The 11,014-nt window shown below is 58.0% G+C and overlaps 1 protein-coding gene across 1 annotated transcript in view; it reads right to left on the bottom strand.

Moving 5' to 3' along the window:
• ZBTB46 (zinc finger and BTB domain containing 46) overlaps window positions 1–3,778 on the bottom strand; it is a 44,727-nt gene extending 40,949 nt beyond the window's left edge. The window contains exon 1 of the mRNA XM_021417019.1: window positions 3,775–3,778. The gene's annotated coding sequence lies outside the window, so the exon portion shown is untranslated. The remainder of the gene's footprint in view (window positions 1–3,774) is intronic.

The raw sequence follows: 11,014 nt of genomic DNA, 5'->3' as shown, positions 1-11,014 counted from the left end.
CGCCCGCGTCCCCGCCCTCCGCTCCCCCCTCCCACCGCCACCCTTGCGCCGGGGGAGCGGGGGCGCCGCCGCCGGCTCTGCCACTGCCGGACACCGGAAGTGAGGGAGGGAAGGGAGGGGGCGCTCTGCCCGGGCGAGGCGGCGCGGGGCACGCCGGGACGGCGCTGGGGGGAGCGCCGGGCTTCGGTCCTCCACCGCCCATCCGCGCGGTCAGCCAAATTCCCCCGGGTTGTGGTGCAGGTGTGAGGGGCTGCTTCCTTTCGCCGGGGCCCTCAGCGCCGCGTCCGGGGCGGGTGGGAGCAGCTGAGGCGAAAGCAGCTGCGTGCTGCGAGGAGAAATAGACTGCTCTGCCCCCAGAACCCCTCCGGTTTCCCCCAGTTCGTCCAGCAGCGGGCGATGGGCCGGGCTGGGGCCTTGCGTGGAGCTCTGAGGTGGAGCTCTGAGGTGTGCCCGTGGCCGTTTCCCTGCAGGCCTCAGCCTTGGGGGGGGGGGCAGCACCTGAGGGGCCCAGCCCAGCCCCCCCCCCACCTCTGAGGGTGAGCTGAGCGGGGCAGGGCGGCTCTGGAGGTGTTCGGAGGCTGCTGAGCTTCCACGCTGCTTATCGACGCTGGCGTGTTGCGATTGCACCCCAGCCTGGGGAAACGCAGCAGTAACGGACCGGCCCTGGGTTGGGTTATCTGCCCTCGCTGTAATTGCTCCGATAACGGCATGCCCGAGCTCTGAAAGCGTGGTCCGTGGTTTCCTTCCCTCATCCGATGCGCTCCGCTGCTGCTCACGCTCGCACCGCCAGGTGCTTTCATCTCCAGGATGCCCCTCGGAGCTGTGCTTTCTACTTTTTTTATCTGTTTAAACAAGCAGATGTCCCGGCGCGCGTTTTCCTCTCCCCGTTTCGTCGCACGTACCCTCAATACCTTGAATTTAGAAAAGCGTGTGAATAAACCCAATTAATGAAAACGCAATGTCTTTCAACTCCAGCGTGTTTTTAATTACCTCTTAATTTTATATTGCAACAGAGTCCAAACAGCACCTTCCTAGAAAGAGTTCCATTAAAATGCAAATGAACGGTTTGCAGAACTTGGCTGTTCCTATGAGGCAGGGCACAATCTTTAGCCTTACAAAATGCTGAATGCAGCGGAGTTTCCTGCAGCCACCTGCCCTTCCTGCACGCGTGGTCACATCACGGAGTGCGTTTTCCAGCTCTGTCACCAATGGGTAACGCGCATCAGAACCAAACGACTCAAATCCCTTTTCCAACTCAAGGGCTTTGCTGGCAGAAGGTGCCAATGGAACCTGGAGCTGCTCGGCACAAAGGGCTTCGGTCTCAGGGAGGTTTTGTCCCCTTCTGCTGATGACACGTAGCTCCCTCCCCTCCTCAATCAGAAGTTTGTACTGTGTTTTAGGTAAATACTGTAATTAACTCTGTCCTTAGAAAAGATGTGATTTCTCCTCATAAATAGAATCATGGAATCATAGAATGGCTTGGGTTGGAAGGGACCTCAAGGATCATCAAGCTCCAACGCACATGGAAATAAAAGGATAGGAAAAAAAAAGTTGGAGGAAAAAAAACAGTGTCGTTCATGGGATTTTTGATGTGGAAGCCACCACAAACAAGACATGGAAGAAGGGAAAAGCGCAGCCATCACCCCTCTGGAGGAGGGCTGGGGAGTGCAGACTGCGTGCCCAGGCTGAGATTTTGCATTCAATAAACTGAGATGATTTCTCGTGCCTTTGTCCTGTGGTTAGTTTGGAGGCATGCTGAAAAAGCCAAGTGGCCTCATTATTCTATTACTCTGTTTTTGTGGGGGTTTTTTTGTTGTTGTTGTTGTTTCCCTAGTAAAAATTTTTAGGGGAAAGGGAGGTGCAAAAGAAAAATCCCGTGAGATCTGTGATCTGAGAGCTTTGCTTGCAAAGCTCCCCTTTTGTTTCCAGCATGCTCCATCGCCAAAGCCTGTTCTTCTCCAAGCCCTGCAGGAAGGAAGCGATTTTAGGGCTCCTGCCCTCAGCCCTGCGCAGCCTGGGACCATCCGCTGAGCTCAGAGCAGCTCAAAGAAGGGTTAAGGACCCACATTCCTGTCCCTATTGCTGCAGACCAAAGGTCAGCGGGTTTCTTACCACGGAGGAAGGGAGGGAGGAGGTGTGCAGCCCTGACCAGGTCATTTTAGGAGTGAACCACATCTGAGCCGCGCTAATGAACTGTGTTTGTCTCTCTCTCACATGCACGTACTCCCGCTTGGAGCTTGGCGAGTTGGAATTCCTGCTCTGGTGGGAGTGAGCATGTCGATTGTGTTTTTTCCATGATGTGTATTGAGGCATTTGCTCGGCTGTGGGAGTAAACACTTGGGGGAATTCTCCGTGTACTAGCGAGGGCAAGTCACAAGCCTACTAAATATGGTGAAGGGAGACTGCAAAAAAACCCCGGAGAATAAAACTCCCTCTTCCCACCCAGCTGCCCCGCACCACCCCCGCGTGCTGTTCCTCCCCGTCCCGCTGCTGGCCGGGTGCTCCCTCCGTCCCAGCACACTGCGCCTCTTCCCATCGCAGCTGCCTTGCTGGGGTCCCAGGGCTGCCGGTGCTCCAGGGGGTGAGCAATGGTGCTCATGCCCAAAGCATTTGGCCAGCTGCATCCCACCGACCTCCTCCGGTGCTGCTCTCGAACGGATTGGCCACGTTAGCGAACAGTTGATCTTTAATCTCCAAAAATATTCCCCCTCTGAGCCCCGCTCTCTGGCTGTGAGCTCACCCCAGGGTCCTGCACGGTGGCAGCACGGCCCCCAGACGTTTGGGTTCAGTGGCCCCAGTGGGGATCCCAGGGGTTGTTCTAGCTCCCAATCCCCATCCCCTCCATGGGAAGCCTGGGGGCTATTTCGGTTTCCAGTCCCCATCCTTCCCATGGGAATCCCAGGAGCCGTTTTGCTTCCCAATTCCCATTTCCTCCATGGGAAGCCCAAGCAGACCAGTGCCTGCACATGGACGTTGCCCTCCGGCTGCGCTCTGCATTCTCCCTGCTTTGCCAGGTGCTGATTTGGGGCAGCTCCCCTTTGCCAAGCAGCACTTTGGGATGGCTTGCAAGCAGCGTGCTCTTCCATCAGAGCTTTTGCTTTCGCAACTCTTGGCTCAGCTTCGCCTCTTTGCACACTGGTGCTTGCAGCGTGCTCCTGTCTGACTCCAGCAGCACCGTGCAGGAAGGATGCAGTGAATTTGGACGTCTGCAGCATCTCACACCTCCAGCAGCCCCTTTGGCAATGAGCAAACCCACTCCTGCCAGCCATGAGACCCAGTCCCCTGGTGATGCGCCCGTGTTGGCATCGCTCTGATTATGGCTTGGTTCTCAAGCTGAATCCTTTTTGCTGCAGTATCTCGAACTACTCTGTGTTTAAGAGAGATTCATCTCAAGTATATTCTGCTTGCAAAGATTTTGTTTCCCTTGGAACCCGAGCAAATTGCAGGTCTGTCTCTGAGCCCTTTGTTCCATGCAAACGATATAAATAGTGCATGCGATGGAGCTGTGCTTGGAAAGCACAGAGCACCAGTGAAAATATATACACAACTGTGAAGGGTTGGGGAGCGTGGTTTTGGGTTTAGCCCGGCAGTTGGTGGCTCGCCTAACAATTTAGGCCACGTTTGAGGTTTATCTAGGTTAAATACGGTACACCACATTTCACTGCCGTTTGCGCAGAGCTCCGGACCTGGCCAGAGAATGTGGGGCAATGAATGAGGAAGACCAGGGCAAAACGTCCAAAAAATGGTATGAAGTAAATAAGAAGCCTTTTTCACAATATTTGAATCATTAAATTGCTTGTCAGGAGGTGTGATGCGGCTGTCCATCAAGTGGGTTCTACCAGAGGCAATTCGGAGGCCGTTGGCGCTGTCCAGCACCCCCAGGTCATGGTGAGCGCAGCGCCCAGCTCTTCCAGGCAGCTCTCCCATTGCCGTGGCTCCTATGGGTCCGTGCACCACGACAGTGTGGGGTCTGACCTAGTTTCAGCCATTGGATGGGAAATCTGGTGGGGATGGGGATGGGGTAGGGATGGGATGGGAATGGGGTCAGAGATGAGGATGGAATGAAGATGGGGACAGGCAGGGAGACAAGCACTGCTCCTGCAAAGCTGGGCTCTGTGACCATAGGGGCTGAGGGCAATGACAGCAGCGGAGTGGCAGTGCTGGAAACATCCTCATTTTCCTTCCCATGGATGCAGTCATTCCACTCACCTCCAAAAATGCCCATGGCTGCTTTCTGAGCCTAACCTACTTGCTGTCATTGCTGCTCTGAGCACTGCACTGATGGCTCTCAGCACAAAGCAGCCCCACACAGGTCCCTCTGACACCCAACCCATCCCAGGCTTTTTTCTCTGTCCTTGGTTGCTGCACCCGACCCCAGTTCAAGCAGCCTCATTCCCTCTGCTCTGCGTTCCCACTGCACGGCTGCAGCTGTGCTTCATCTTCATCTTTCCTTTCCCCAGTAAAGCAGCGCCGGAGCACAGGAAAGAAGGAACAATCCCATGGGGAAGGAGCAGGGCTGGGCAGAGCGGCTTGCTGCATTAGGGCTGTGAGCCCCCAGCCCCCCCTGTGCCATCCCACTCCAACCCAAGCTGGGGAGCAGCCCCCGCCGAGCGCTCCCGGTTGCTCCCAGAGCCATTCACACCTCCCCTTGCTCTTTCCCAGCCTGGCAGTGTGTCACCTCCGCGGGGGCAGGTGCCCATCTGTCGCCAGTTGCAGTTTTTAAACATTTCCCTCCCTCCCTCTCCCTCCTCTGCCCAGCACTGCTGACCCCAGCGGGCACTGCGCATCGCTCTGTGCATTTCTTGCTGCTGCAGCACAGGGGAGGATAGAGCCATGCTGCAGTTACATCCTGCCAACCTGCAGCAAGGGCAAATGCAGTGGGAGCTCGTTGCACATCCCTGCACATGTCTGTGTGTGTGCGTGTGTGCGCACGCCCAGGGTTGCAGCTGGCCCCAGTAAAGGCAGGGGAAAGGCGTGCTGCCTGCTCTCTGCTTGGGATTACAGGGGGTATAGCCTGCATCCGTGCAGATGCGAGCTTGTTTACTTGTACCAGATAGTTTGATGGCTTTATCTGATCACAGGTTTTCCTGAGGAAGGAAGGGTGAGTCTGAGTCACTTGAAAATGGGGGCCCTGCACCGCTGGGTAGGGCTGGTGGGGCCAGGGATGTGAGCAGGGGGGGATGTGCCCCGCTGCTGTGCCCCCACTACACTCACACTGCATGGCCACGGGATGCTGCGGTTCTTCATGGACACCACGGATGGAAATCCAAAGAGAACCCCTGGGGTGGGGCAGGACAGGGATGGGATGGCTGCAGGATGGATGGACAAATGATTTTTCCATAAAATGTTCCCCAAGCATTCACACTTTGCATTTGATGGAAACTGAAGGCTTTCGAGCACACTGAGCAGAGGAGCAGAGCCGACAATCTGCTGAGCACACACCGCATGGCCTCTGGGGTCCAGAATTACTGGGACAGAGAAGGGGCTGTTCCCTGTGTGCTTTATTTATGGGAATCAGGGCAGCGAAGTTCCCCCAGCACACAGAATTGGGCCCGGTGCTGCCCAGCACCGTGACCTTGAGAGGTGGCTCCGCGTGGGGCTGGGATGGGGAAGTGCCACTGTGCTGTATCCTCGTCCTGTGCCCGGCTGGGGTACGGCGAGGCTCCTGTGCAAACCCATGGGAAAGGAGCCATGGGAACCCCACCAAAAATCCCCAAACACTGAGCAGATGCTGGGCAGCCCCATCCCAACCACTGCACACACACAGCACGGAGGGGATGTTTCCCTCTTGCACCAAACTGCATCCTCTGGGCTGGGGGACCTTCAGCTGTTGGAGACCCCGAAACAGGAACCAACAGCGGGGCTTTGCTTTTTGGGTTTTTTTTTAACCTGCATTTTTGTAGCCATTTCCTGAAGCAGCTGCCCAGTCACTGCGTCCCCCTCCCACAGCCTCTGAGGCTGTGGAGCCACTGGGAGAACTGGGGAAGGATGTCGGGTTCTATTGGAAGGGCATTAGGATTTCATAGAATGATGTTGGGATCTATTGGAAGGACCCCAGATCTGCAGCCACCTGGGCACATGCTGGGCACGCAGGTGGCACAGCTGCCCTTGGGGGAGGCACAGGGCAAAGCCGTGGAGCTCAGAGGGAACGTGCTGTCCTACACCGATCAGGACCTGGCCCGGCAGGATTCCTCCCCTTGGTGGGAACGGGTGATGGCTGAACTTGGGGAAAGCGGCATCGTTTCCTCCCCATCAGAACAGCAGGGAGGGACGATGCAGTGCTGTGCCAGGCAAACGCTGCCTTCCCGTGGGCGCAGTGGGAACGCAGCCCCTTTCTGCCCTTCTCGTGGCCACCCTTCCTGGTTCCTCTCCCACCATCTGGTCTCAGCACATCATCTCTCTCTGGGCTCCCTCCCCAGTTGCGCTCACATCATCCCACCGCTGTGCTGCTGGGAGGGGGGGCTGCCCAGCTGTGGGAAATGAGGGCGGGAGCCAGGAGGCGTTTCCCGAAAATGTGGGGCTGGGAGGGGTCGAGGCCAAGGGGCAGCGTGCCCTGGGCCAGCAGGAAATCCTCCCCACGCACGAGGCAGTGCCGGCACCCAGCGCCCGCCCGGTTGGGTTTGGCTCTGGCGCGGTTCGTTACCCACGGCTGGGACAGGGCTGCAGAGCCCAGCAAGGACATCCAACGCGGCTGCCGCCAGCGGAGCCAAACAAAAGCTCCAACCATTTCCTGCAGCTCCCGGGTGGGGGAATGGTGGCCAGACTCACGGCACCACCATAGCCCTGGTCTCCGAGCCCTGGGGACCTCCAAGGCTCAGGGATCTCCACAACAAGGGGACCTCCATGGCTTGGGGACCTCCATGGCTTGAGGACTCCACAGCCAGGGGACCTCCACGACTCAGAGACTTCCATGGCTTGGGGACCTCCATGTCTCAGGGACCTCTGTGGCTCAGGGACCTCAATGGCTTGAGGACCTCCATTGCTTGGGGACCTCCGTGGCTTGGGTACTTACATGGTTCCATTGTTTCCCTGCACTTAATTGGGGAAACTGCCAAATTTCCCAGGCTGGAGTCCACCATGCCTTGGGAACCTCCATGGCTTGGGGAACTTCGTGGCTTGGAATCCTCCACAGTTTGGGGTCCTTCATGGTTCAGAGACCTCCACAGTTCAGGGACCTCCATGGCTTAGGGACTTCCATGGTCCCACCATTCTCCCACCATGAATTGCTGCCCAGTTTCCCATGCCGGGCAGCAGGAGGTTCCATGCAGGGTGTGCCATGGCTGCAGCATCCCTGGAGGTGGGAGGAAGAGCCCGTTTCCATCTAAAACCATTGCATCACCTCATGACGATGCCCTGTGTGTATGGCACAAGGCTGTTTATTCCTTCCTAAAGAAAAGAAGCATCTGAAGTCTTAAGAAAGGCCAAGAATAAATTAATTTAATTAATTAAAGGAGCCTCGTTAGCGTACAGCAATTGTTTACCGAAAGGGGGGATTTGCCAAGTACAATAAACCTGGAGCAATTTTATCCCATCTTCACTCGCTGGCGGATGCCGTAATTAACCACTCGTTATTTGCAGGGATGACAGCTCTGTTTGTTAGGAGCCGAGCAGGACTCAGATCATTTTTCCCACTCCTTAGTGTGGGGTTTTTGCCATAACAGTCCTGTTACATGAGCTCAGAGATACCAGCCCTATAATGAGACGGAATGAGCAATGGTGCGGATGCTTAAAGCAGAGGTTGGTGGGCATGGGTCTCCCGGCAGCATCCAGGAGCCACTTGTCACCCCATGGGGACTTCTCCTTCCCCACCACCTCCTCTGGGCTCGGAAGGTTTTACTCTGGAGATCCACGTTGCAGTGGGATCAATAACACAGATGAGGCTCAGCTCCTACACAGAGTTTCACATCTTCAGAGCCCTTTACTGGCATAAACTCATTAACAGAGAGGAATCTAATTCCTAGTCACATAGGTCCCCGGGATGCAGATCTTGGGGGCAATGGACCGGAACGTATTGTAATAAGAAATAGCTGCTGCTGGTGGGCCAGGGGCTCTCCATGCGTGGGAGAGTGCAGCAAAGCAGATGGGGAAGGGAGGGCTAATCTGACCACGGGTCTAGGTGGCAGGGGTTGGACTCAGCCCCACGGCTTCATGCTGGGGCCACTATGGCAGGACAGACTCAGGGCCACCAGCACGGCTCACCCCATTCTGCAGGACACGAGAGGCTCAGGGATGGGCTCCAACTTGGGCGTCCCCGGGGTGAGAAGCCCTGGCCCCATGCCCACAGCTGGGTGGGGACCCACAGCTCCTATTTCTGGTGTTCTCCATGGGAGGTGCCCCGGGTCCAGCCCGTGGGAGGACGGAACACCCTGACCTGCTCCCCTGCATCCCCAAGGTCCTGTCTCCGGGATGTGCCGTGCACACCCACACCCAGGGGATGGTTGTGCTGGGAACAGGAGGGCAGGGATGTCTCACACCTCTCTCCTTCCCCATCCCTCCTCCTCACACTCAGTACAGTCCCCATTCTTGTTCCTATCCTTGTTCCCATTCCTGTCGCCGTTCCTGTCTCCATCCCCATTCTTGTCACTATACCCATCCCATCCCCATCCTATCCCATCCCATCCCATCCCATCCCATCCCATCCCATCCCATCCCATCCCATCCCCATCCTGTACCCACAACCCAGCCCTGCCTCCAGCCCTGCTGCCCTCACTGAGCCCCTGCTGCATTCAGGCCCCCGGTGGCTCCTCCATCTGCGGGGGCACGCAGGGATGTGGAGGCCGTGCTCATCCGGGGTTACCTTGGAAACAGCGCCTGAGCCACTCGTCCCTGTCACCGCGCAGGGACCTGTGCTGCGGCCATGCGAGGCACACTGAGCTCGGCACCATGCCCGGGTGGGGACAGCAGAGGTGTCCCCTGTGTGCCAGCACTGCTGTGTTCCAAACTTGGGATGGGGTGAGGCTGCTGGGGAGCACGTCCCATGTCCCTGTGTCCCCTTGTCTCTGTGTCTCCATGTCCCCATGTCTCCACGTCCCCATGTCCCCACTGTTCTGTGGCAGTGTCGTGCAGCAGCACCGGGGGCTGCGTCCTCCCCTGGGGACATCACCGGGGGGGATGCATTCCCAAAGGACACGGGGACGCTGGCTGCCATAAATCACTGCCAGCACCTCCCGGCCCCGTGGATGTCCCCATGCCAGGACCCCCCCTGCATGCAGGGACACCGGGTGTGAGGCTGTCACTCATGAGATGAGAGTTCGCTGCCAAGTGCTTTGCCTTGGAGAAAGCCAGCAAATATTTCTGGGGGGGGCACAGGCAGTGGGGCTGGCAGCAGAGTTCAGGCAGAGGACAGGGGCAGGACGGAGAGCCAAGGAGCTTTGAACAGTGGCTACAGGCTTCAATTTAAGGATCGTGCCTTAAATAGAGGCTCCGCGGGCAGGCTGGGGCTGGGGGGGCACAGGGCCGGGGGGTGTGGGGACAGAGCGGGGCTGGAGAGCAGCTGGGAGGAAGGAAGAAGCAGCTAAAATAAGCAGGTGGGTGGGCAGGGAGGAAATCATCACGGGGCCGATAACCCGGGAACTGGGGAAGGGGGAAAGTCTGCAACAAAACGTCCCCAGGAAATAGGAACAAAATCCCCCAATGGCACAGGGAGGTCACTGGGGGCAGCTGGGGGCAGAGGGGTGTGACACCAAGGGAGGGACGCAAGGCACTGGGTGTCCTGCTGGAAGGTGTGTGGGGGAAGGGACATGGGGACACTCACAGGGGTGGGCAGGGGGGAGCACAGTGAGGTCGGGGTCACCGAGAGCATCTTCTGGGAGTGAAGTGCAGTGATTTATGGAGTGGGCTGCCATGATTCACACAGGCAGCGCTCAGCCACTGAGTGGGGGTCAAGGAAAAGCCCAAGGAACTGCCCAGCGGGGAAGGCTGTGGGCTGAGGGGGGCCATGAGTGTCCCCACCTCCTCCTGCATAAAGTGGGGCTGGGGATGCTCATCCCCCCGCGTGGGGAGTGTGTGCTGGGTGGGGGTCCAGGCAGGGGCAGGAAGCAGCCGAGGGCTGGACAGCAGGACACGGGGCAGTGCGGCTCTGCCCTGGGAGTTTCCATATTAACCACACTCTGTTTGCATCGAAGCATTTTCCCCTCTGCGGGGCCGCTGCAGCCGGGGGGTTATTTCCTGCCCTTTTCACTCTCCCCCCGCTGCCCGCCCCCCACCCAGCCCGTCTGCTTCCTCTCTTACGCCCCGGGGGCTTTCCATGCTGCCAGAAAATAAATCTCATGCTATTTATAACAGAGGGGAAAACGCGAAGGTCTCCTCCGGCCCTCTCCGCGACAGCGATAAGCGCAGCCGGGCACCCCCGGAGAGATGAAGGAGGGAGAGGAATTCGCAGGGAAGGATGTGGGAGGGCAGCGCGCCCCGGCCCCGCTTTCATCTCCTGGCCGTGGGGCAGGGGCTGGGGGAAGGCAGAGGGGAGGGAGCCGGGGTATGGGGGGCTCCAGTCCCACTCAATGTGGGCACAGCGGGAGCACAGGGGGTCCCCTGGGGTCAGGGCTGGCAGCCGCTGGTCGTAACCCCCATAAGGGATTTAGGGACTGTGAGCGGGATCAGCTGGATAATGCCTGGCTGGGGCTGGATAATGCCAAGGGCGAGCCACGATGGGCAGGAAGCATGGAGAGACCCCCACTTGGCTGACCCAATCTGTGTCCCCCCCCCACATCCATGACCTCACCCCATGCCCACACCCCATGACCGCTCTCCATGTCCCCTGGAGCTGGCACACATGTGCAGGTGCGGGCACGTACTGTGAGCACACGTGTTCCATGCACACACTCTCAGGGATGCTCAGAGACGTGGGATGTCTTGAGTGTCAGTGTCCCTCTGTGTGCCCCATGTGGGGCTGGGAGGTGTCTGGGGATGTTCCATGTTCCCATCCCATTTCTGCCATGGGATGGAAGCAAAATGCCTGCCCCACATTCTGAGCTGTTTTTTAAGGAAGAAGCTGGGTTTTATCCTTTGCAATGGC

The sequence above is a fragment of the Numida meleagris genome, chromosome 19, assembly GCF_002078875.1.
Source record: "Numida meleagris isolate 19003 breed g44 Domestic line chromosome 19, NumMel1.0, whole genome shotgun sequence".
Taxonomy (NCBI): domain Eukaryota; kingdom Metazoa; phylum Chordata; class Aves; order Galliformes; family Numididae; genus Numida; species Numida meleagris.
This window is presented reverse-complemented; position numbering and strand designations above follow the sequence as displayed.